This window comes from Macrobrachium nipponense, chromosome 35 (genome assembly GCF_015104395.2).
Source record: "Macrobrachium nipponense isolate FS-2020 chromosome 35, ASM1510439v2, whole genome shotgun sequence".
NCBI lineage: Eukaryota > Metazoa > Arthropoda > Malacostraca > Decapoda > Palaemonidae > Macrobrachium > Macrobrachium nipponense.
In genome coordinates, this window is record NC_061096.1 from 29,798,243 (window position 1) to 29,824,419 (window position 26,177).

The window sequence follows — 26,177 nt, forward strand, 5'->3', positions numbered from 1 at the left end:
GTGGATTTTATTTGCATCAGAAAGTAATTAAGTATATCTTACTTTCATCAGACCACCGAGCTGATTAACAGCTCTAGGGCTGGCCCGGAAAATTAGATATTTTTGCGTGGCTGGGAATCAATTGGTTACCAAGCAACGGGACCTACAGCTTATTGTGGGATCCGTACCACATTATATCAAGAAATTAATTTCTAATCACCAGAAACAAATTCCTCTGATGCCACGTTGGCAGAGCAGGGAATTGAACTCGCGACTACCGAATCGGTAGGCGAGCACCTAAACCATTCGTCCAAAGAGGAACTAATGAGAGTCAGAAAGTCTCCTTTTTACTTATCACGCGAGTGACGGGTAAACAGACTGAAAATGGGTCTAAGTACATCAGGTGAAAGTTTACCACGCAACTGCCGTGACCTTAACCATCATCCGTTCCAGGTGTAGAACAGGGAGACATCATGACCTAATGAATGGTATGGCCATAAAATTTTATGGAGGTGGATCTCTTTCATCAGCTAATAGCTAGACTTCAATGAGAGAGAGAGAGAGAGAGAGAGAGAGAGAGAGAGAGAGAGAGAGAGAGAGAGAGAGAGAGAGAGAGAGAGACATAAGCTACTACTCACTACCTAAACCCCATTCTAATTTTACTTAACGTCCGTTTGGTAAAATTATAATTTATAGAGCGAAACGATCAAGTTTAAAGCTGATTTCACACCTTAACTTTATTATCAAGGTCTTGTTGTGAAGGAGATATGTCCCAACATAAATTTGTATTTCTCGCTCTCTCTCTCTCTCCAAACAGATTCCAGATCGTAATATATTCCTTTGATATACCTTTAAGAAAACGGCTCAGTCAGGTGCAATTCAGCTCTATGAACTCACTTTTCTTGAAATAAAACTGTCTCTGTAGGTGGGCCGTTCGTTTTACATGCAAATGAACAGGACATCCATCGCAGTGGCAATTATGGAAATGAATTTTCGAGATTCTTCTACTCCCAAACGCAGTCGTTAAAAACGCTCGTTTCTCCTGAGAAAGTCATTATGAGGAAATCTTATGAGCAAATCTGGCGTTTCAGGTGAATGCTTGGCCGACTGTGCTTAGCGCCATCTCTCGTAAGAGTCAATATATATAGAGTAATCTCTTATTATATATTCTTTGGTAAGAGTATTACCTGCATTTACAGTAGACCTTATGAGTCTAGTGAGAGTGATTGAAGTTAAGTATATCTTTGTTTTACCAGACCACTGAGCGGATTAACAGCTCTCCTAGGACCTGAAGGATTAGATTTTTTTTTTTTTTTTTTTACGTTGCTAGGAACCAATTGGTTTCTTAGCAACGGGACCTAAAGCTTATTGTGGGATCAGGACCACATTATATCGAGAAATGAATTTCGAGTCACCAGAAATAAATTCCTCTGATTCCTCTCTGGTGGTCGCGGGGAGCGAACTCGGGTTCCCAGATTGATAGTCGAGTACGGAACCCACTCGTCCAGTGAGGAACTAATGTGGTGAGAGTGGTAATGGGTCACAATGACGCCCCGTAAGCCAATCTGGTCAAATTAAATGCCTCCAAAACAAAATTCATATTTTTACTGTTTCCTTTCCCATGAAGGACATTCATTTTTTTTTTTTTTTTGTGAAAATTTAATGAGAAACTTTACGTCCACATTATTATTATTTTTATTATTGAATATTTGTAAGGTATTTAAAATGGAAACCTCTCTTGAATGAAATGTTTACACGTAAAATAAGCGGTAAACAGGACGGAGTTTATGAACAAGTAAATAAACCAATGAAAACTTTCCTTAACATTTTTAATTCGTACTAAGTGATTAAAAAAAACGCTATAACGAATATAATTATCACTTGCGACTACCGACATCTGTATTTAATTAAAGGGGGAGAAAGATCTATGGCGGTCTAGAAGTTGACTTACTGACTGTTGCTCTCTCATCTACTTCCATCATCCGATTACGCTCATTGCGGTGAAGGTTAAAAGCTTAATAATTCCAAGACAATTAAGAGCGCTAATCTTAACATAGCTTCATGCGATGAATCCCGAGAGTTATGGGGTTATTTTGATGTCAGTAATTATAAGGTATAATGGAGTTCTTTTTCTTTATAGAATATTTCAAGTTTAAAAAGGGTTTGTTACGGTGTAGCTGAGTGTAATATTTCGTCTACCGCGAAGTACAATCTTTCTATCATTTTTATTTGAAAGTTTGAGCTTTTCATGACGCTAGCTTGAAAGGTATATTTTGCCCTATAAAAAAAAAAAAAAAGAGGGCGAAAAAATTCCAACATTCATTTTTTATGTTCATGAAATAACGCTAATTCTGTCAGTACCTAAACCAACCATATCCAGACAATTACGGAGACACTACTGTCCAGATTAATTTACAACTTGGCATTAGAGAGTGTCTTTTCTAAACTTCAAAAATCCATAGTAAAATTGCCACAATAAGTTAAACTTACCAACACGTTTTATTAGTCACTCTTAATCCTTATCCTATTTACGTAAGGTAACAACAAATAAATGCGCAACCATTTTGAGATTTTCTAATAGTGATAAGAGCAGACGCAGATTTAAATTATTTTTTAGTCTATTTACAAAAATTGCAAATACGCGAAAATCGAAAGAAAATAACAAGTAGATGTAAGGTAATAAAAACTCTCGTGGATTGTTGGAGCTTTTAGGTAAAACAGTACAGCAGAAAAGTGAAAGCAAAAGAGAAAGCGCGAAGAAAGCGATTAAGCCGCCATCATCGCAAGGAGTTGCCAGAGAGCCCTAATGACTCCCAAGGAGGCTGGGGGAGCAGAAACTTCAGGTGTAAGAAACGCTTTCGAAAAGGGTTTCAAAATAAGTCCGCAATTTGGACCCCGGGTGTGACATCGCCCCTTTAAGGAGCCAAAAGGTGGTTTGCAAGGTAGTTTGCAATTATCAAGTTTTTATGCTTCAGCAATTATGTTACGACGATGATATGGCATCAGCCTTCGTTCGCTTAGTCTTGGATGATAATCTATAAAGTTATTTACAAACGTGTATATATATATATATATATATATATATATATATATATATATATATATGGCGTATAAACATAAAAGAAATACATTAATGTGTATATAGTACATATATATACGTGCATATTATGTATATGTATATATATACATATATATGTTCACATAAATATATATATATATATATATATATACATGTATATATGTATACGTATATATATATATATATATATATATATATATATATATATATATATATATATATTCTAACGTTCACGAGGTTTTCTGGAATGGCTTCCATAACACAATATCGACTTTGTAATTTACAGTGACGCGGAATGTGACCTCCAGGCCATTAATGATGATGACGGTAGCCATGATAATGATTAATGACATTATTGCAGGAAGCGATTAACCACTCAAACTAAATATTTTCATCATATCATTTAACAGCAGATTTGTTGATAGGAGTGCTTGCAGAATTTGAAGGCATTTTGCTTATCATAATGAGTAATTTTTAGATAAAGGAAATTTACGAGTGCTAACAATAGGTATTAAAACTCCCATAAATCCAGTTCTGCAACATAAATGCAATATTGCTTTCTAATTAGCATACGTATGCATCATTATCATTAATCTTCCTCTGGGCAATATAGCTGACGACGAATATTGGGGGTACGTGGTAAAATAATGATTAGCTTGGTTTATGGAGTAAATATTTTCAACAGTTTTTCGTAATGAGTCCCAAAATTGCTTGAAGTTGTTCTTGTTAGTTTTCTGAGAAGAAAACTATTGTGCCGGCTTTGTCTGTCGTTCCTCAGATCTTAAAAACTACCGAGGCTAAAGGGCTGCAAATTGGTATGCAGGTCGTCCACCCTCCAATCGTCAAACATACCAAATTTCGGTTCACTAGCCTCAGTAGTTATTATTTCATTTAAGGTTAAAGTTAGCCATGATCGTGGTCTGGCAAGGCTATAGTTACCAACAGCACAGGCCACCACTTCGTGATCAGTTGTCGTTTTCCCTAGCTCACTTAAAATTCAGTCTCTACAAATTAGATTGCATGCCACGATACAATTTGCCCTTGGTTCTACTATGCATTAAATGGTATATACTGCAGCACTCATAAAATTCTTGAGTTAGAGTAATGATGGAAACTTAAAAAAAAAAAATTCGTGAACTTTCGTTATAACCGAAAACAGGGTAACTGCACCTTTTCATATACGAACATAATTTCCAGGCACACGTTCCTGTGTGGTAAAATCACTGAGAGTAAATTCTACTTTGTTCATTTTTACTCATATAACAAACTATATTCGTATAGCTGGGATGCGTAATATATAAATAAACAAATATATATATATATATATATATATATATATAATATAATGTAATATGTGTATAAGTAGACATATACACACATATATACGTATATGTGTGTATTATATTATAGTATTTATTACGTATACATGTGTGAGCGTGTATTTGCACGTTTCATATAATCACATGTATGTGTTCCTCTGCCTGAAACAGATTAGAGAATTATGTTTACACACAAAAGACGCCATGTTAAAAAAGGAACACGTGTATAGCGATTGTATGACTCCCCCTAACATGAAAAGGTCGGTATTTAAGCGCTTATGCAACGCCGTTAGCAATGAGAGCTCCAGTTGTATAGCTGGGAGTTGATATTTTTATCCCCAGTGAAAGGTAAAGTTTCACAAGTTATCATGACAGGCAACTTCTGCTGTGCATAACAGCGCCATTCCGCAAGTATTCAGTTCTGACTTTAACTGTTTTATCCTTCTGAATGTAAAATTGCAACAGGCTTTAGATGGTTTATGCAAATGACATCAACTTCATTTATTTAGCGAAAACATTTAACACGATTATGACTTGTTCTAACGATTAGGGAGGATAATTGACTGAATAGAACTGTGTGGAACGTGCGGCCTGATTTTGCCTATTCTGTTATATTTTGTGTCAGGATATATATATATATATATATATATATATATATATAATATATATGTGTGTGTGTGTATATATATATATATATATATATATATACGTATATATATATGTATATATATTATATATATAAATCGTCTTTTACCATACAACTGTTTCCCTTTGGAGTGTATGGTGTCATCAGTTCCTCAGCATGGCGCCAACAATTGGGCTGATTACGTACGCGAATATAATATATATATATATATATATTATATATATATATATATATATATATATATATATATAGTGTGTGTACGTACGTATAAAGAAAGTCAGAATTCTGCATTACTCTTCACGTCGTATTCTGTTCAAAATAAAGTGAATATTGATCTTAATATTAATATAGACAAGATAATTAATCATCAAATTTATCAGAACATTCCGGAAGAGTCACCTCAATCATCCCAAAGTCGAGTTTCCCAATCTATTCCAGTTCCCGAACGAAAGACCTGTGAAATTATGCCATTTATAACTGACAATTGCAGATTGCATTCTCTGGTCACAATGGCCACTTCATTATCCTCAGAGGGAAACTTTTAAAAAGTATGCACTTATAAAAATCATCTTAAATAGTCGAAGTTTGCCAGACACCCCGACAATGAATTCAATTAATGTCACGATTTTTTTTCCAGCTTCTTATTATTCCTTTCATTATCTTATCATTGATTGCATTTTCTCTGTCATCTCTTGATGGTTTCACCATCTTCCGTTCCATTTATTTTTATAGTTTCTCTTTTCTATTCCTTTTGCATTATGGAAATATTCGTATAAATTATTAGGGTAAGAATGCCGGCTGTTTTGATTTCCCTTCTAATCTCCTATATTTAATGATTGTCAACTTTCTTTATTCTATTAGAGGGTCTCTAACGCAATTAGTGGTGTTACTACTCTTCTTTTTCATTTTTTTACATATATACCAATACGCGTTTACAAAAATTCTGTTTTCATCTGAGCGTGTGTTTTCAATCACGATGGTAAAAATGTGAAGATACACTTGTGTGAAGCAACAGGTTTTTTTAATCATATCACTCCCTGGAAAAAATATTTAAAAAAATTCAACTGGCTTAATAAAAAAACACAAATATTGTATCATGGAAAACAAGCATTTTGCCCTGATGTTTATATAAAGTCAACATTTGCTTAAATTTTCCAGTCTATGAGAAATGCCAGGGTGATGAATGTTCTAGCGCTGGAAAACAAATGGCTTGGCCTTTACATTGTACTTCACCATGATCGAAAATAAAAATGAAATTCGAGCCCACTTCTTGGACCTGTGAGCCTGGAAGCCCGCGCCCCCTTGCCTGGAATTCCAGCTATTGTTTTCTGTACAAAGGCCCCATATCGCATAAAGCTAGGCCCGTTTAATAGAAGCAATAAGAAAATGTCCGGTAATGACTGGCTGAACAAAACTAGACCGAGGCGTAGCTACCAAAACTGAACAGGTTCATAAAACCGTCACTGGTTACTTCCAGCTATTGTTTTCATTACAAAGGCACCATATCTCATAAAGGCTGGACCGTTTTAAAGAAGCTATAACGAAATGCTCGTTATTGATTGGCTGTACAAACTTACGCAACGAATCATATATGGGAATGTTCATTTTCCTGTCTAGTGGTAAGTCCAGGTATCGAACCGTTAACGGTTGCTGGAGTAACCTTAACAGAGCTTGGAGGTCATGTGTTGACTCGGGCAACCAGTGCTGCCATAAGGATGCAGAGATGTTATAGTGATGAAACTCAGTGGAAATGATTGCGTTAATGATTATTTATTTATTTATTTTTATCTGGGACGAGTAGTCTAGCCAGCATGTCTGCTCTTTTCAAATTCCGTATGATCAAATATATAGTGCGCTGGGAATTTGGACTTATTATTATTATTATAGATAATAAAATCAAATGAATGTGTAATTTACTCACTGCTGTTCTTTGAAGATACGCACATACACATATATACTTGTATATATATATAAACATATATATATATATATATAATGTATATATATTCGAGTACATATATGCAGTACAATCTGATTTTACATGATTACAGGCATCAAATTGTACTCTCTGTCCGTCAGCCCATCAGCGAGGCTGTAGTACCTGTTTATAATTTCAATAAAGCAGTGTCTAAACGAGAACGTGAACTGAAAAAGCAAGTGACATATAAATTCAACGATATTGCAGTCCCTCAACAGCTGTAGGTTCAATTTTCAAAATTCATTTGTCTCACTCTCGCAGCCAACCAATCAGGAGCGTCATACTGCACTCGATGTTGCTGTTTCCGGTAGGATCACGATCTAGGTAAATACCGTGGATAGTTGGAGATATCTGCTTACTATGTTCAGTTCAAAAGGCATCATTTTCATCTTTCCAAAGGCGTTGAAGGGTAGAAAGTTACTTCATACTTCTCATGATTTCTTTTTGTGGCTTCAGATGCATTTTTCGTTGAGATAGTGTTTTATTGATAACAAATTAATTACATGTATAGTGTGTATGTATATATTTGTGTATTTCAGTTGCGCGTGTATATAGTGTACATATTATATATATATATATATATATATATATATATATATATATATATATAATGTCTATATATAATCATATATATTATATATATATATATGTGTGTGTGTGTGTGTGTGTGTGTGTATATAATGTCTGTATGAATATACAATGTGTGCGTGTGTATATTTACAAACATATCCCATGCTCAGATTTTTGGTCTAAGATCATTTGAGAATGTATGAATACTCTTTTAGAAATGCATGTACACTGCACAGTCAATACATAAAAACATACTCTCCGTTCTCACACTAGATTGTTTCTATAAAACCCCATCAGCAATAACGTAAAAATAAGATTTACATTTAAAAGCAGATTGTGAAGTCATTTGATTCAATGTTGGAGGCATAGAGACAACACTATCTATGATAATCACCAGGCAGAATTCAGAATGCCAAACAATGCAATAACACTGTGATGGCTCTCAATCTGGTAAACGACGGAACAAATTGAATACTTATGAAACAACGTGTCTGCAAAACCCATTTGAATTTCATTTCGCCTTGCGTGAATATCTACAGTAGTTCTCTGCTCCGTCTTTTGAGAACTAATTCGAACCTGCTTTCCAAGGTAGCATTGAGATTTGATGATGAAATTTTAATTAAGTTTATATTCTGAGTCTTCGTAGGAAATGATTCTTGCTAATCGAGCCGAGATGACTGAAGGGGTGGAATATAAACAAAAGTTATCATATGTCCGCTGGGATAGTGGTTAATGTTGTGGCATGCCACTCAAGTCTCGCGGGTTCGCGATAAAAAAAAAAAAGCACTGGCTCTGTATCACGGTCCGTTACTGCTGTAGTGGGAAGTTGAAACCAACATTCTTTGGAAGCTTGTCTTTCAAGTCAATGGCCACTGTCTACTTGTTCCATGTGAATAGGTTTCACCTACTGAAATTTAGTAGTAGTAATGTTATAATTATATAATAATAAATAATCTCTGTGCTGGTCATCCGAAATGAAGCTAAACTGTTTAAACACTGAAGTAGGTCAGTATTGGAAGAATACCAGGCACCATCGGCACATGAACAGCCAGGAGCCTTAGCAACAAGCGGCAGACAACGTGTTGGTCTTGTTCTCACGACAATTGGTCTGTTATGAGGCCTGTGAAATCAACGAGCCTGTGAGCGCGAACGTAATCGTATACATCTCATCACTTATTATTTTCTCTGTTTAGTTCCATTTCTTTTTTCATTCTTCATTGAATATTTTAAATTTGTTGTTTCATGCTCTCGTTTTCAGAGTTAGTGTTAGTGTAAGAATGAATATACAACATTTTTATCTGCTGACCGTCAAAGATCGGACGAATCAGATGGTCGAGGAACGATTTTGATGGAGCTATCAGTTTTAGGCAGTAACCATAAACAACCAGTTATTCGTAATGAGAGAACACGTGAAACCGAGTAATAATAATTTGCTCTCTCATCCAAAGGATATGTTTATACATAATTTTCAAATGGTAAAAACAAATGCTGAACTTGGAAACATTTCACATCTCATGCATGTACAAGGTCTATGTTGATGTTCATTTAATAGAACGTGAATAATCAACACGACCTAGGAAGGGCTGGGTCTAGTTTTTTATATTCAGCTTGTGTTTTCTTGGGAAATATATACTATTTCATAGTTTATACGTTTCGCCCTTATCTAGCGCTAGAGCTTTATCACAAGCAATTAAGATGGCTGTAAGACACAACAGGACAATAATAAGGAAAGATTTTCCAGGACTACTAACGGTATCCCAACCTCTCAGGTACTTCGTACGTCCAACGGAGAGAGATATACTTTTATTGTTATTGTTAATGTTACTGTTATTGCTGAGACTGTTGGCTGACACAAAAATGCTAATGAAAAAAGCGCAAAATTTATATGAAATACAGGCATGTGGATCACATGAGAGAGAGAGAGAGAGAGAGAGAGAGAGTATTAAAAAAGGAAACTCGTTTTTTTCTTCGAGGTTATATTACTTATTTGAAAAAAAATAGATATAAATGACGTACAGAGTGGATCACATGAGAGAGAGAGAGAGAGAGAGAGAGAGAGAGAGAGAGAGAGAGAGAGAGAGAGATTTTATCACTAAGGAAAGCTCGATTCTCTCTTTGTGGTGACATTTCTGGTTGCTATCAATCCCATTTCTTCCAATTTCGTTATTTAATGAAACAAAGAGTGAACCGAAAATTAAAGCTTGATGTTTTTCATTAAATAGATATCATTGTTTCTCTTACAAGGATAGAATAAAAAGCATCGCCAGCTGGGTATAAGAGAAACAGTAGTGGTTATAATACTAGAAGTTCTAGTAGAGGAAACTCTGATATAAATTTCTATATCTGATTCCCTTTTATAGTTTAGTTAATCTTTAATCTATATCCTATCGCTAAGTTCTGAATAAGTATACCTTGATTTACTGAAATTCCCACTTGTCATTTTATGAAAACAGAATTAAAGTAAGATAAAATACTTTTTTTATAAATTCTGAAGTAACCTTCAGCAGCTTCAATTAGTTGCTTTCCACGGAGTAAATTTAGTTCTCACGAAAAGAGAGAGAAACGAGGAGGCTTCTTTTAATTAAATTCAAGACTGGGAACATCTGGTTAACTTCTTTTTTTTCGTTGACGGAAGAAAATATATTATGAAGCGGTGGAGGAATAAGGTCTTTTCACAAAAAATGTTCGTTTATATACTAAACACAAACACCCACACAAAGCGCCTCAGTGGCGTGGTTGATTTGGTGTTTGCTTCTCTCCTCGGTGGTCGCGGGTTCGATTCTCGGCCATTCCATTGAGGAGTGAGAGATGTGTATTTCTGGTGATAGAAGTTCACTCTCAACGGGGTTCGGAAGTCACGTAAAGCCGTTGGTCCCGTTGCTGAATAACCACTGGTTCCATGCAACGTAAAAACACCATACAAAGAACAAACACCCACACACATATATTTTTTATTATTTATACACGTGACTGTTTCAATCACAAATCCCAGTTAAATAGCGGAATAGCTACGACGATTTTCTGTCTCTGAAAATAACTCGAGAGACAAGTTCGAATACGGGCTGGGGCAGTTGTACTCAATTGTAATTCGCTTTAGGCGTTAGTTATTTTCAAAGAAAAGGTATGCATAGCTTTGTATGCGTGGGCGCACACATATATAACTGTGAATTGTTTATGACTTAGTTCGTACATAACCTTACAATGCCATTTTTGGTAATATCCCCCCCCCCCAACCCCCCAAGAGGTTTTAACGGTGACTAAACCCTGGCAATCGACTCTTACACTCGATCAATCACTGAGAGTATTTGGAGTGTCCAGGAATAACGGGATATTGCTGTCTGGTATAGCCTGTATGGGCGGAGGAGTAGTACCACCGGTTAATTCGTTGTTGTCATTGGAGGTACGTACAGCAAGTTCTGATGATCAGGTTGCGGGGTTGGGGGCGAGGTGCGGGTTTGAATGTGTTTTACATCATGTCTTATTGGTAATGTGAATTGCATGTAGCTATTATGAAAATTAACAACCTACGCTCCTGACTGATTTGATGTTCTTTTAAGAACTTTCATTTGAATAGTCTTCAGGTTTCGTTATGTATAACGGTAAAAAAAAGTGTGAAAATATTCCAAATATATTATGATTAAACTGTCGAAAACGCACTGTAAAGCTGAAAAAAATAATCAAATAATAGGCAATACGTAGTTCAGAACAGCATATACTCTCAATATCTCTTCCATGTTTACTCTCTTGTCACGTAATCAATAATCACTGCTTCGTGGAAATCCATCAAGCAAGAGCTCCTTTACTGAAAATTAATTTTCGGTGAGTTGCCTTATTTGAAAGGCCGTTACATCCAAAGTGGCTAACGGCCGAAACTTACAGCCTAAAGTTAAACCAAGGTCCCAACAACGTAAGACGTTTTGTTTATGCCACTTACGGTCTTTTATGTTTTACGTATATCTCCAAGGTCATGGCACTAAACTCTGCAATATTTTCAGCATTAATTAATTATCAAAACAGTATCATTAACATCATTGTCATAACCGTCATGATATTCAAATCAGTCTAATCATCATGGCGCAAGTGCACTCGTGTTTAATGTAACCCGTGTGTACACTCGACAAGAAAACTGAAGATACAGTTTTCATTAGCTTTCGTTCATCGAATTTCCCATTTGTTTTTACTGAAAAGAAATAATATCACTAAATTTAATCTAGAATATGAAAATACACTGCAAATTATATCATATTAGTTAAAACTGCAAAACAAAACCGTCCAGATACTTAAAAACACGATATATGTCCAAAGTAATTGGAATTTCTCAGATGGATTCGTTCATAGAGATCTGGTAGATATAATGTGAATTTCTGATTGTAGTACTATGTATCACGACGACAATATATACTCGTTTTCCTTCATGAACGGGGATATTATTGTATCATTGTAAATGGTGAAAGCAATTATTTTTAGCTTCTACAAACTCATGCTTGTATTCCAAAGCGTTTAATGTTAGCTGACGTCAATGTTGCTAAGGCTAAGGTAGGTTGAGCAAATCTAGTTGCATCCGCAAGAGCGTTTTCTATGATGTGGAGGAGCCCTAGAACTTCGAGCGGGAAAGCGCAAGTCACTGGATACTGGCTTACGTAACGGATTTCACACTGATTACTTTGACGTTGACATGGATCGAATGCTAGTTGCTGTTTACAAAGCTACCGTCATTAAGCATAAATCTTTATCAAGGTTAAAGTAGCATGTCAGCTCAAAGATTTTCTGGCTATATGCTCCAATTACAAAGCAGTTCGTAGTAGCCTACAGCCCTACACGGCTGCATTTCTTTGCTGCGAGGCTGAAAGATCTCCCAACACATCAGCATTATTTGCACGATATAAAACTATAATTGCCTGTGCAATACATATTGAGTTATTTGTGGTAATAACTATTTTTACTTAACACAGCTTTTTTCGGGAATGATTTGTGGATGAAACCCGATTTTCAAAAGTACAGATTATATCAAGAGAGCAAGAATGACCGCAGCCTGTGTCTAAAATTTTCCACGTCTTTTTACAATCTTGGAATGTTATGGCAACTGTCGAATGAAATCAAGATTAGGGTATGAATTTCTAGAGAACTGACTTGAATATTCTGATCCTTCAAATTTTATCTAGCATAGTGCAGTACGATCTTGGCAGTCATATCACCCCGTTTCCCAGGTATCTGTGCACCGACTCACCGCTCTTTCTTCTGCCTTTCCCCGTCACAAGTCCGTCACCAATACTATAATTTCTCTCTCTCTCTCTCTCTACACTTCTAAAACATACTTTAAAAATATATATTACCACTCAATCTCCCAAAGAAAATATAATGAAATTAAGTAGTTATAAATAGACCTAAGCTTTCACGTAAGCAGATTTTGTTCTCTCTCTCTCTCTCTCTCTCTCTCTTTTAAAACACTTTTGAAAAAATATTATCACTCAATCTTTCAAAGTAAATATAATGAATTAAGTATCTCTACAGATAGGCCTATGCTTGTGCTCTCTCTCTCTCTCTTTCTCCACTTTTGAAACATTTGAAAAAAATATTGTCACTTAATCTCTCAAAGTAAATATAATGAATTAAGTATCTCTATCGATAGGCGTATGCTTGCGCGCGCGCTCTCTCTATCGTCATAATATTTGATTCTTTACTGTATTGTTCCTCACGATTTCCACAAGTACTGACCAAATTTTAAAACACTTTCTCTCATTGTTTAAGATCCGTCTTCAATGACGCATGAATGTTACGTCAGTTTAGTGTCAAACGTTACTTATAAATAAGGTTTCACAGTAGGTTTTAAAAAAGGATGATCGATATTCTACCCTGAACTGACTTACCAAACCAACATTAACGAACAATATAGAGCCTGTTTCTACATTCAAGTAAAAATTATTAAAGGACCTCTACAGAATCTTTATGGTGTAAAGTTAATGGAAATCTAGAAAGCAAAAAACGCTACGATTTTCAAACTCCGCCCCCTTTCTAGAGTTGCCAGGTGTGGCATTATTGAACACTATATGTCCGAAGATTTAAAAAAACTGTATCTTAACATTCCTTGCCGAGTGTACAGCCAGCAGGGATAAATATTCATAGTTTTGTATTTAACTCCTCAGATACTGCTCATTCGTTATCTGCGTAATGTTTCACCAAATATTTGTTGACGTTTTTTTTATAATTTTAAGACCACATACCACTGTTAGAGACGGATCGAGTAACTAATGATCCAATAATGACAATGCAACTTTCCAAATTTATCATATGGCGCGGCAACAGTCAATCACTGCCAAAGACAACGTTTAAAATCGAGTTGGTTAAACCGAGTCCTGGTTAAATTGCAGCTCGTAAATGAACCAGTTCAATTTTTTCTTACACTAACAATAACACATTGAAAAAAGTTACCTAGAATAAGTGAGCATTAATAATTACCGTAATACTTACAATTCACTTACAAACCATAAGTAATTTCAGCCGAACAGCATTACCGCAGCGTTGCGCATCAAAGACGGCATTTTTTTTTTCTAGCACCCTGTTAGAACGACTATATAGTTTCATAAGAATTTCCAGAAGTAAACACCGCTCCGCATTGCCGTCGTATAAATTTCCGTAATACTAATACGTTTAATATACCACAGTGAAAGGATGTGTTTTTTCGTCTCTTCGTGGATATGAATAATCTCAATAGGTGGAGTGAAATCTACCGCGAGTGTTAAAAATTGGCGGCGTGTGGTATGCGTTTGGTGACAATGGCTGTGCTTGTTCTGACTCCGCCATGACGATAAGGTGTGAGGCATTTTAGTATACCGTTTAGTAGTCTAGCCTAGCATACACCGAAGTTCCTTCTATGTTGAGTATTTTAATGCCATGTGGAGTATTTTACCCTTTGGGTATCTACAGCATTCAGATTGTTAGTTTATACAATACGCAGTACTGACTGCACTCAGTTGGTGAGCTGAGATTGCATCTTGAATTTGGTGCACCATAGGGACATGTTTCATCCGAAATATACCCGTGAATGACTTGTTTCCATTTACTTGCAATTTTCATGTTATTCAGTTTCTGTTGAATAAGTATTTGTTAGGAAACAGGTCCGAACCTAACTAGATTCCCCCCCCCCTCTACCCCCACGTCCTTGTATCCCCAAAAAGGCGGGAATTTGACAGGTGGCCCTGACTTGACCCAGTCGGCAACTGGTGGGAGTGACGCCGGGTAACTAAAGTAAATTTTTGATTAGTTCAATTTGGTATTTCATACAAAATCGGGGTATACATGAATAAATTTCAATAATATATGGGCTGTAGTCATGGTCTGAATACCGAATTACTGGGCTTACCCTTTGGGGCTACCCATAGGCCTAGGCCTAGTTTATTTTTTTCACGATTCAGTCATAACCGAAATGGATAACCGAAATGGTAATAAGGATTGACGTAAGCATTGTTGTTCAGATTCGAAATAATTGTGTTAAAAATTACTTCTTTGTTCCTTGTGCCTTAGTAACGTTGCCATGATCATATATATAACCGCGGCTGGGAAAAGGATATGGAACGAAGCAGGCTAGGCCTATATGGTTTCTAACGTAGTCTTGAGAATAGTCATTTTCCTGAATAAACTAACCTATACGAGCCGACGTTTATAGAACGAAACAACTTCTGTAGAAGGAGTCGAGCGTACATTTAGTCACGTACATTGAGTTGAACATACATTCTAGAAGAAATGTTTAACATAAGGAAATACTAGCAGTCACCGGAGCACAACGTCTTGTATCTCGAGAAAGAACTTGTGTAGCCTACACGTGGATATATATACATTTTACGGTTTGCTTCTTTTTCTCTCTCCGGTCCCGCATGAATTTGATTCCAGGTGTAAGGTCTGCATAAGAAGGAAAAACCACACGGAAAGTCAGCCATTGTACTTACGACCAACAAAGGAATGTTATGAGCCACTTCACGCAGTTGTTAACACTATCATTTGTATCATATTACTGAAGTTCTGAACAAGGTTCAGATTACAGTGTTGCCACATTTTCCACAGCATCGACTTCCACGCTCGTCTGAATTTTAAATTCTTTTAACCATATGTAAAACTTGTATAAAACAATATATGGTTTCCTTCGGTCTGAACATGGTTCCCTTAAACTTCCTTTATCAAGTTAATCACAATCGCTTTATACATCTATTAAAATAAACTTAAATAGATTTAAACACGGCGAAACAGTGTAGATGAATCACTGTTTCGCCGTGTTTATAATAGCCCTCGGGGATCAAATGAATCACGCATGAGAAACGGATAAACCTGACCTCAATAAACCCCTAAATAGTGTAGACATTTTTCCCACACGTGTAAGAGCAACGCCATCAAGATGGCGTTGGTAAGAGACCGTATAATGAAGACGACACTTCTGTCCAGTCTCTCCGTAGTTGATTTTCTAATGTCAGAGTATTAACTAACTTTAGGAATGAGTAAAAGTGATAAATGATTAGCGTATATAAGTAATAAAAACACTAATGATGAAATGTGTGAGGGTGAATAATTGTTTGGCTGTGGATTTTCCGCATAATATGTTTACATCCTATAAATTTGTTAAAACGATTGTGCTTACTTGTCACTTAAAAGTGAGTGTATAACCCAGCTTATAGCCAGCTCAGTGTCTATTAATACTGTGAGGTAAAGAAGAAGCAGTGGCAATGTAGGCCTACGCTTAACCTAGTACTGTTAATCGCCTAGGTTTAACTATGAAAAGGTTTCCATATTACCTTCATATAGTTTAAACATAATAGCCCTGGAATTGTAATGATTAGTGATGTCAGTTGATAGATAAACCTAATTTTCTGTCTCTATTATTAATAATAATAAAAAAATAGGAAATTATGTTCTATTGTTAAGTATTGGAAGTTTGTGATAAACTTAATGTTGTCTGATCTTGCTTGCATGGTCTGGTTTCTCGTTGATGATTCAGTCATTTTCTTGGCGATAGGAGCTATATGGCTTCATTTGTTTTATGTGAGGTGTATTGTCTTGAACGTAGATCATAAATGATGTGATACAAAATAATGTTGTGCGTTCACTCGTCACACCGGTCATCCGGTGCCGTGACGTTACAATTGGAAATTAATTGCTTATCACTCACCATGAATATTTATTTTATACGCTTATTTAGAAGTCCCTCATGTTTTGAATTTAAAGCTCGGGAATGTGATTACCATGATTATTATTGTTATACTTTTGATGCAAAAACACTCGGCCGATATTATGTTTTATAAAAAATACAATGAACTGAATATTCCCTGTAGTCCCTCCAGTAGATTTACCCATAAGCCGACGTTAGTTGTTCTGACATTTTATCGCTACCGTTATGACAGCTATAGTAAATGCACTTGACTGATGTCGTGATGAATTCATTGGTGTTTTCATGTTTATTGCTTTGTTTTATGAATGATATTGCAGTTTATATATATATATATATATATATATATATATATATTGTGTTCATATATGTGTATATATGTAAAATATATACAAATATATATATATATATATGTGTGTAAGAATAAAGTAGTTTATATGATGATGAACAAGTAAGAAGGTTTGTAGATGACTATATTGTCTATATGTATAAAAATATATATATGTATATATATGAAGAATGATCTAATTTATATCTTTATGAATAAATAGTAGTGTGATAGATGGGGAGGATTAGCTCTGAAGACTGCAATAGTTTTTTTTATATGTAGATGACCAAGGTTCTTGTTTATATTAATACTACTCGTTGTCTTTTACTGATCAGCTTGATTAGTTCGGTAAATACCGTGGTTCTTGGGTATCGGCTGAAATCTTAGCGCAACGACATCAATTCTGATTCTATGAAATGGAGATAAGGTAAGAAATTTAATGATAATTTATGCAAGTTATTTCAAGTATTAAATGTGACACATTTCTGCTTAATGAGTAAATTTAGATTTATTGTATGAAAGGGAATATTTGAACTTTTACATCCAGAATATGCTACAATGCTTAAAGCATATGATTATATATATATATATATATATATATATATATATATATATATATATATATATATATTGTTAGCCAGGTAATTAAGTAAACTATCACCTCTGATAAAAAATATGGGATCGAATCAAGGTCAGGCAGGTGCAGTTGGATATAATTCCCTTTGGAGAGGTATTCCTAGGCTAATGTGAATGTAATATTTTTGTTTTTTTGTCTTTTATTAGAGAAAATATACAATATTTAACAACTTTAACAGAATTACATTCAGATTTCTAGGTGAATTTGTGGCTCTACATTTGAGATTATGAAAAAGTCACGTCAATTGGTGACAGAACTAACAACACACACACACACACACACACACACACACACACATATATATATATATATATATATATATATATATATATATATATATATATATATATATATTACGTGTGTATGTGTATTGTATGTATGAATATATATTTATATTTATTTTATATATGCATATATGAAACATACACTAATTTTGTATTATTCTTTCAGGACACATCTCCGAGAGGTAAGTGGTTTTATACCATCGTGCTATTGGAGTCTCCCCCCTCCCTCCCTCTATCACTCTCATTCATCCCCTCTCTCGATCACCCACTCATTCACTCCCTCTGTCCTGTTTTGTTGAGTTTGTGTGTACTTACCGAATGTTCTTCATATATTTGTAGTGAATATTTTTCATATATCTGTATTGAATATTTTTGGCACTATCATTCAGTCTTTTGCGGGAATGATTTATTGAAGTCTACGTGTATTGCGATACACCAAACTTTGCCAGCAATTGTGGTACATCAAACTTGCTAGAAATTGCGCTGTTCTATAACGTTTATGATCGCAAGCAGGGTGCTAGGGCACTGAAAGCTCCCTGAACAATTGCGGTGTATTATGGTTGCGTGGCATTTAACTTGGTCGTATATAAGTTTTCAGTGATGTTGTAGGCAATTTACATTGTATTCGAAAATGTTATATATTATTTTCTATTGTGCATGCCTTTTACAGTATTTTTATTATATATTTTGCTGTTTTTTACTTATGTGAAACTATTGTATTTTGATCGTACTTTATTTTTATTTTTTTTTTTACTTATGTGAAACCATTGTATTATGATCATGGGCTTTTAATGCTGTATATTTTACCGATTTGCATCGTATTGATATATGCTCATTGTAAATCATATTAATTTGTCTATGTTCTGTACATGTATATGTATATATTTTGGTCTGTGACTCATGTACTTGAATATTTTTTAAGTGCTTGTAGACTATACTTTTAAGACTCCTTTTAGCACATGGTATAAACATCGGATTATCCTTCATGGCGAGAGATTTTTGCTAGGTATGTCACTGTTATTCTTTAAAAAAAAATGTAAAGTTATGCGTTATGCTAAACGTCGATAGATATTTCATCTACCCCAATCGACTTCGTTTTAAATGTAATTGGAGGACCCGTTTTTTTGGTTAGTAAAAATCTAGTGTTCTGAAATACATAGATCGATTTTCGTCTTAACTTTTTTTTTACAGTTTCGTTTCTCTTTATCGACAGCCGTTTGATTCTATTCGTCTTGTGCTAATAGATAAAATAACCGCAATTTCCTTTATCTTTCATTAATTTACAAGTTAATTATTGTACTGAGGATTTTGTGTTGATGGAAATTTTTGAATTTGTCATTGCATGATAGTAATTTCTAGATGCAGATTAAAAAAATATATTAAAAGTATATCGTTGTTAGTGGATTGTTTTTCGCATTTATTTGTCACTAGATTTTAGATTAAGTAAAATTATTTGATAAGGTTTTCCGGTAAGTAATTTTTCAGATTACATTCAGAAACATTTTAAAGACTGTTACGAATTTTCGTTTTTGTGGAAGAATATGTATATGGAAAACGCTTCTGTGTTACAGCAAGTATAACATATAATTATTGTTATTGTGATTTTTAGTTAATACGCTTTGAGGAAAATGCAATGCAGTGATTCTTATATGTTCAATGTGTAATTTTACTAGTGAATGGGTAAGCTCAGGAGTTAAATGTTGTTACGATAAGTAGAGAGGTTGTCAGCCTCTACTCAAAATCTCCCGTCATGAAGGATAATTTCACGTTTCAAGATTCATCGATAAGGACGCCCACAAGGTATGGAATTTTTGTTTTTCAGCTGGCAAGTTTAATTTTTTAGGTTAAAGAATTGCTCAATACTAATAAATACGGTTTTCTGTAAATTTGTTTCAGGGATTATTAATACACTTCTACATCTGCATTCCCTCATTTTGAATCGTACACGAACCACTCATACGCGCGCGCTTTCGAGGCCGTCGTCGCATACAATATTTTACATGAATCCAACACGAAAACTTGTAGAATTATTTAAGAGACGAACGCGTTTAACCTGCTGGATAGCCTATGGGTCCTGTAAGAAATTCATTAGGATTTATTCACCTATTTATCTCACATGCTAGTCATGTGATATGTTCAGGACGATTTAACTAGCTGAATATGTTATAGGACGCATAGGTACTTCAGGAGGGGCTTAACTGTTTGAACGTTTTATCTGTCCTGTAAGAAATTCAGAAGGATTTAGTTAGCCATCTGAATGTCCAATGCATCGTTTTGGAATTCAGATGGATTTAAGCAGCTGAATATCTTACGGGCTATATAAACAGTTCAGTAGTACTAGGGTAAACGAATAGTGTCGTGAATGAAATTTATATTTAATCAGTAAATGACAGATGTGTATCCTGTAAAGAGAGCACCTGTTATAAGGTCGTGAACAGTATTTAGAAATTAATATTGTCATTTGAGGGAGGACATAATTGGGCTGTTAAAATTATTGGTTTGCAAAATTGCTTTTCAAAAAGGAATGATTAAACTTTATTATTTTTAATTCCCAAAACTCTGATGAAGAGGAAATTAATGTTACTTTGACACGTACTTATCTCGCCCAGAGTTTCTTTTGCAGGTCAGTTGAGGTCCCTTGCTACTCGATAACCCAGCATAAATTACTGTTCACTGATAAATGGACGATCTGATAATTACGATACATTACTCGAGTAAGCATCAATAACTTGATAGGACATTGAATATACATATCTCCTTAATAGGTCACTTAACAAAATTGTGCTGATTGAAGATCAATTGTATGCATAGACATTGGTCGTAGAAGCTGGTTTTTATTCTCGGAAGGTAACGTTTGAATTTTCTTTTGCGTCTTTTCTCAGAAAAAAACAAAAACACGATATTGGAGACTAATCTTCGCGAAGTTTCAACCGTTTCAGTCGTATGTATATGCGTAAATATATATATATATATATATAATATATATATATATAATAAAATATGGAATGTTATTCCATATATATAAAAAACTAAAACTATGAGGTCAACCAGATTGCTTGCAGGAATGTGATCAGACCAGAGACGATAAAGTATGCTAAGATGACGTATACAATATAGTAGGCTAAGATGACGTGCCGTCACCTGTAGTCATTCATTTGTTTTGAAAACATTAGTCCAAGCTTCCTGCTTGAGACAACTACCCCGACCTATAATTCAAACGGCCTACGTGATTTGTAACTATGTCATCTGTGTGTACGTTCGTATGTTCGAGCTACTGTCTGCTTCCTTTATGATTTGTAACCGAGATGGTAGGCAGAGTGGAATTAGCCATCATCACTGGCAGAAGCGATCAAGCCATCGTCATTAGAAGACCTGTACAATCCTATCTGATATTCATCATGTAATCTCAGAAGAATATATGTATTTTTATACTTCGTGTTTTCTACTAGAAACCTCACATCAGAAAGAAGATATCATCATGAGTTTAACACATCGTCGTCATAACCAAAGAAGATACCGACTTCGTAAGTGATCTACAAACCCCAAGACACTCCAATGAGTATGGAAGTGCATAACCAAGCGACTTAGCGTAAGATTATCGCAAGTCTAACATAACCTCATAGGGCGCCTTATTATACAAGGCAACAGCCCTTTCATTGGTGGCAGCGTCTAAGAAGAACTCTTCAACGTCTTCCGAAGAATGAAGAATAATGTATCATATCAGAAGTCAACGACGACAAAAGCAAGAGATTCTTCAAGCAACTTAGTATCATCGTTTAGTGAGCGACTTCAGAAAACAACAAGAACTCTTCAACGTCTTCCGAAGAATAATGAATAATGTATCATATCAGAAGTCAACGACAACGAAAGCAAGAGATTCTTCAAGCAACTTAGTATCATCGTTTAGTGAGCGACTTCAGAAAACAACAAGAACTCTTCAACGTCTTCCGAAGAATAACGAATAATGTATCATATCAGAAGTCAACGATGACGAAAGCAAGATTCTTCAAGCAACTTAGTATCATCGTTTAGTGAGCGACTTCAGAAAACAACAAGAACTCTTCAACGTCTTCTGAAGAATAACGAATAATGTGTCATATCAGAAGTCAACGACGACGAAAGCAAGAGATTCTTCAAGCAACTTAGTATCATCGTTTAGTGAGCGATTTCAGCAATGCATAACTTCAAGAAACAAACCCGACGTGTCTTCATCCTATGGCAACGCAAGCTTTGTCTCTCATTAGAATCATTCAAGAAAACATCGTTTATTGAGCGTTTCCGGCACTTCAAGAAACAAACCGAACGCGTCTGGAGCATCGGATCTTCAAGGGCTCGAATCATCCAAACAACGGGGGAAACTGAAGCCAAAACCAGGTCATCCGCTAAACAGAGAAGGAGAGTCAAGGGCACATCGTTATCGGAACACCGTGACTTCCCACAAAATCAAGCTAAGTATAATCTTTTTATTCATTTGGAGTAACTGAGTGTTTCCTTTGCAGGTCAAATTTTCATTATTCCTGTGGCCGAAGTTAAGAGACATTCTTAATCTTACTTTTTTACAGAAATTATCTACATCATTGGGATTTCGCTACTGCGAGTTTTTATCTTTGAGTTTCTGTTTCCAGAAGTTCTACTGAAATATCATAATCATATACTGTGTTAATTTTATCATTTTGGGTGATTATTAATTTTTATGTAACAAATCATTAAACAGTGAATATGCGTTTACGCAGTGGACGTCTGTATTTATACAGATGCATGGATAGGGTAGTTAGGCACCATAGTGATAAGAAAACACACAAAAACAAGTGGAACACCCGTACAAATCTGGATAAATTAGAGGTAACACTATTTTGGGTAAAACAATAAAAGCTCCTTTGTAAAGTGCCGATCGCAGTTTCAGCCTTTAGTTATGCGTAAAAAATCGAATCTCAATGACTCAACTTTAAAAAATACAGCTGGATTGCAAGGAATAACATGTCTATAAACACTTTCATTAGGTTAACATACTTAACATTCATATGAACAAATTAACAACAAAATGTCTAAATGCGCTGACCAGGATCCCTCACAATTTCAAATTTTAGCAAAGAATGAAGTAAACAACAGCAAGTACAAACAGTTAATATTAAACGCAGTAGAGATAACTTGTTTTAATAGTAATCACTCAATTCATGAATTCAGATTCAAACAAATCGTGCTTATGCAAACTTGGTTACTGTGTCATCTAGTCAGACGGTCAGGGTCAGTTAAATCTGCCTAGTGTTCAAAGCGAAGCACATTCCACACAATAAGCGACTCTAGCAGAGCGGGGAGAATGATGTCGGATCATTTATGCCATACCTTTTTTTTTTCATGCCAATACCTTTTGAATTAAAAAGGAATTTTCCTATGAATCACACGACCGTATCAAGTAATCAGAGCAGGTTCTCGTAATTTTAATACAATAAGCGAGCGCATACAGACACCTCTATAGTTATAAAAAACTTTGATCTGTATCAAGTGCAATTGTAAGATATCCATTTATGGGTATACAAAACATTAATCTTACTTCCTGCCAAATAAGGCGTGTTTATCAAACGAAATTCTATAAACCTTCTAACATATTAAAATCCGTTTTGAACAAAAAGAGACAGTTAATCAAATAATAACTTATATAGAGGAACCAATCATTTGTCTCATAAATCGTAATATTGTTCAACGACCCAACAGAATTCTCCCACAACCGCAGTCGCAGTTTGCACGCAAAATCTCGAGACGCATGCACCCTCGAATGTCTTAGTGCGTGTAAAAAGACTTTGCTGGGATCTGAAATTTTAATCCTTCCCGACACTCTGAAATACAACGATTTCCGCGAACAAAGCCCTAGACACGGTTGACTCACAGCAACAAGTTAATATAGTAATCCACAAAACCTATACATATAAATATCGCATTTTTTTATTGTTGCTAATTTTTAATCACGCCCAACCAGTCGTAGATGAATCTCACTTATACTCTATCTAAAATAATATCCGTAAAGTCATTCAAGCAGAAGTGATTCAGAAGAAATTTTTTTTATCTTTTATCTGAATATCAGGATGTTTCTCCACTAGCGAGTGATCTCTGGGGGAATCGGATGTCATCGAACACAAAATACGGTCTAAGGACAAACATAAAGCTGTATACGTACGTACCTTCGTATAGACTCCCAATGAAATTTCAAAATAGAGATAAATGTTAGTAATAGGAGTCATTAGGAAATTAAATAGCCCATATAATTTTTCCCTCAAATATCATGCCATAAAAGATCGGACTTGGCGTATCTGCGTAGATTTCTGTCGCTTAAACAAGGAAACGATTCCCGATCGTTTTCCAGTGGTATGTACCGACGATATCTTATCTTTGTTAGGTCAGAATAAATTTTTCACCAGCTTGGACTTACTTAAAGGCTTTCACCAGATACCATTACTTAAGTGATTGTACCTCATACACCGTTTTCAGCACACTCAGGGGACATTATCAATTTTTATGTATGCCTCCGGCTTACGTTGCGCCCCAATTACAATATAGTGTTTGGAGACTCTTAGGGGATACCCTACATGCCTATATGGTTGATCTTTTAATCTTTTCTAATACCTTAGAAGTACATTCACATAAACTAGAGCTAGTGCTACAGAGACAAAGACAAATAATCTCAGAGTAAAATATCTAAATGTGAGTTTTTAAAAACTGAACATGTTTATTTAGATTTTTATGTCTAGTCAAGGTCTTAAAGTAGTCCATGGTAAGGTGTCGGCTATTCATAACTTTCCGGTACCTATTAACGTAAAAGGGGGATACAGCACTTTTGCGCTGTAGTGGGTATTACTATCATAAGTAAATATATAACTCTTCAATCATAGCAGCTCCTTTAACATATCTTACGAAGGAGGGCGTAGATTTATTATGGTCTGAAAAGCATCAACGGGTGTTCGATATCTTAAAATTGGAATAATGCAGCTCACCTAACTTAAAAAATCCCTGATTTAAATAAGGAATTTTTTTTATTGCAACAGACGCCTCAGACTAAGGGGTAAGAGGGGTACTACTTTAGCAATATGATAAACAGTTCTTCCCTATAGCTTTTTATTCACATAAACTAAAGCCCTCTGAAAGTAAATATGCAGAAATAGGCAAGGAAGTGCTAGGTATCTTTAACTCACTAGTACATTTTAAGTTCATAATCTACGGCTATCCTGTTAAAATCCTTACTGACCATGAGTCACTTACCGAGTTTTTCAAAGACTTTAATCACAGTCCCAAAGGAACTCGTTGGCATATGATCATTGGTCTTTGGAGCCGAGTTAATATATATACCTGGGAAAGCAAATATCATAGCTGACGCATTATCCCGCAATCCCGCACCATACTGCAAAGAACCATTAATTGGACTAAAAGATATAGAAACATCCGTGCCTATTGTAAAACCGTATCTAAACAAGAAAATTCATTAACCCAAGAGATTGTGAACATTGAATACCTGGGTTGGAGCGCAGAACTGTTACAAACTGAACAAAGCAAGAGTCAGCAGCTAATCAAAACAATAAACACTTCGAACGGAAACAAGGTCAGCAGCTAAGCAAAACAATAAACACTTCGAACGGAAACAGGGTCAGCAGCTAAGCAAAACAATAAACACTTCGAACGGAAACCCTAAAGCAAAAGTATATTTAAAGTATGTGTATCAGAATTATGTGATCAAATGTAATATTATATGTAGGTCCGTGACGAGGAAAACCCGAAGAACACAGCAGGTGACTAACGACCAGGTAGTAGTAGTAATCTCTTTCATACCAGTCGTCCTAAACTGGTTGCATTCCGTCATCCAGGGTTCTCTATTATGTCACTGAAAGCCAAATCACTGTTTTACTGGGCTACAATGCTTACAGATATAAAAAGCACATAACTAATTGTAACATGTGTCATGAAAACAAGGGACACACTAAGACACCTGTCAGTTTAAGGCCCTTCCCGTGCCAAATCAATCCTTGAAAAAATACACGTAGAATCATTAACAAAGTAACGAGTCTGACAGAGGAAATGAACACTTCTTAGTGTTAACAGTTCCCTTGACACGTTATATAGAATTAATAGCACTAAAAAACAAACACCGCAATTGAATGCGCTAGGAATATTTATGAGTGCTAAATCAGTAAACATGGAATTCAACACATGATAATCTCTG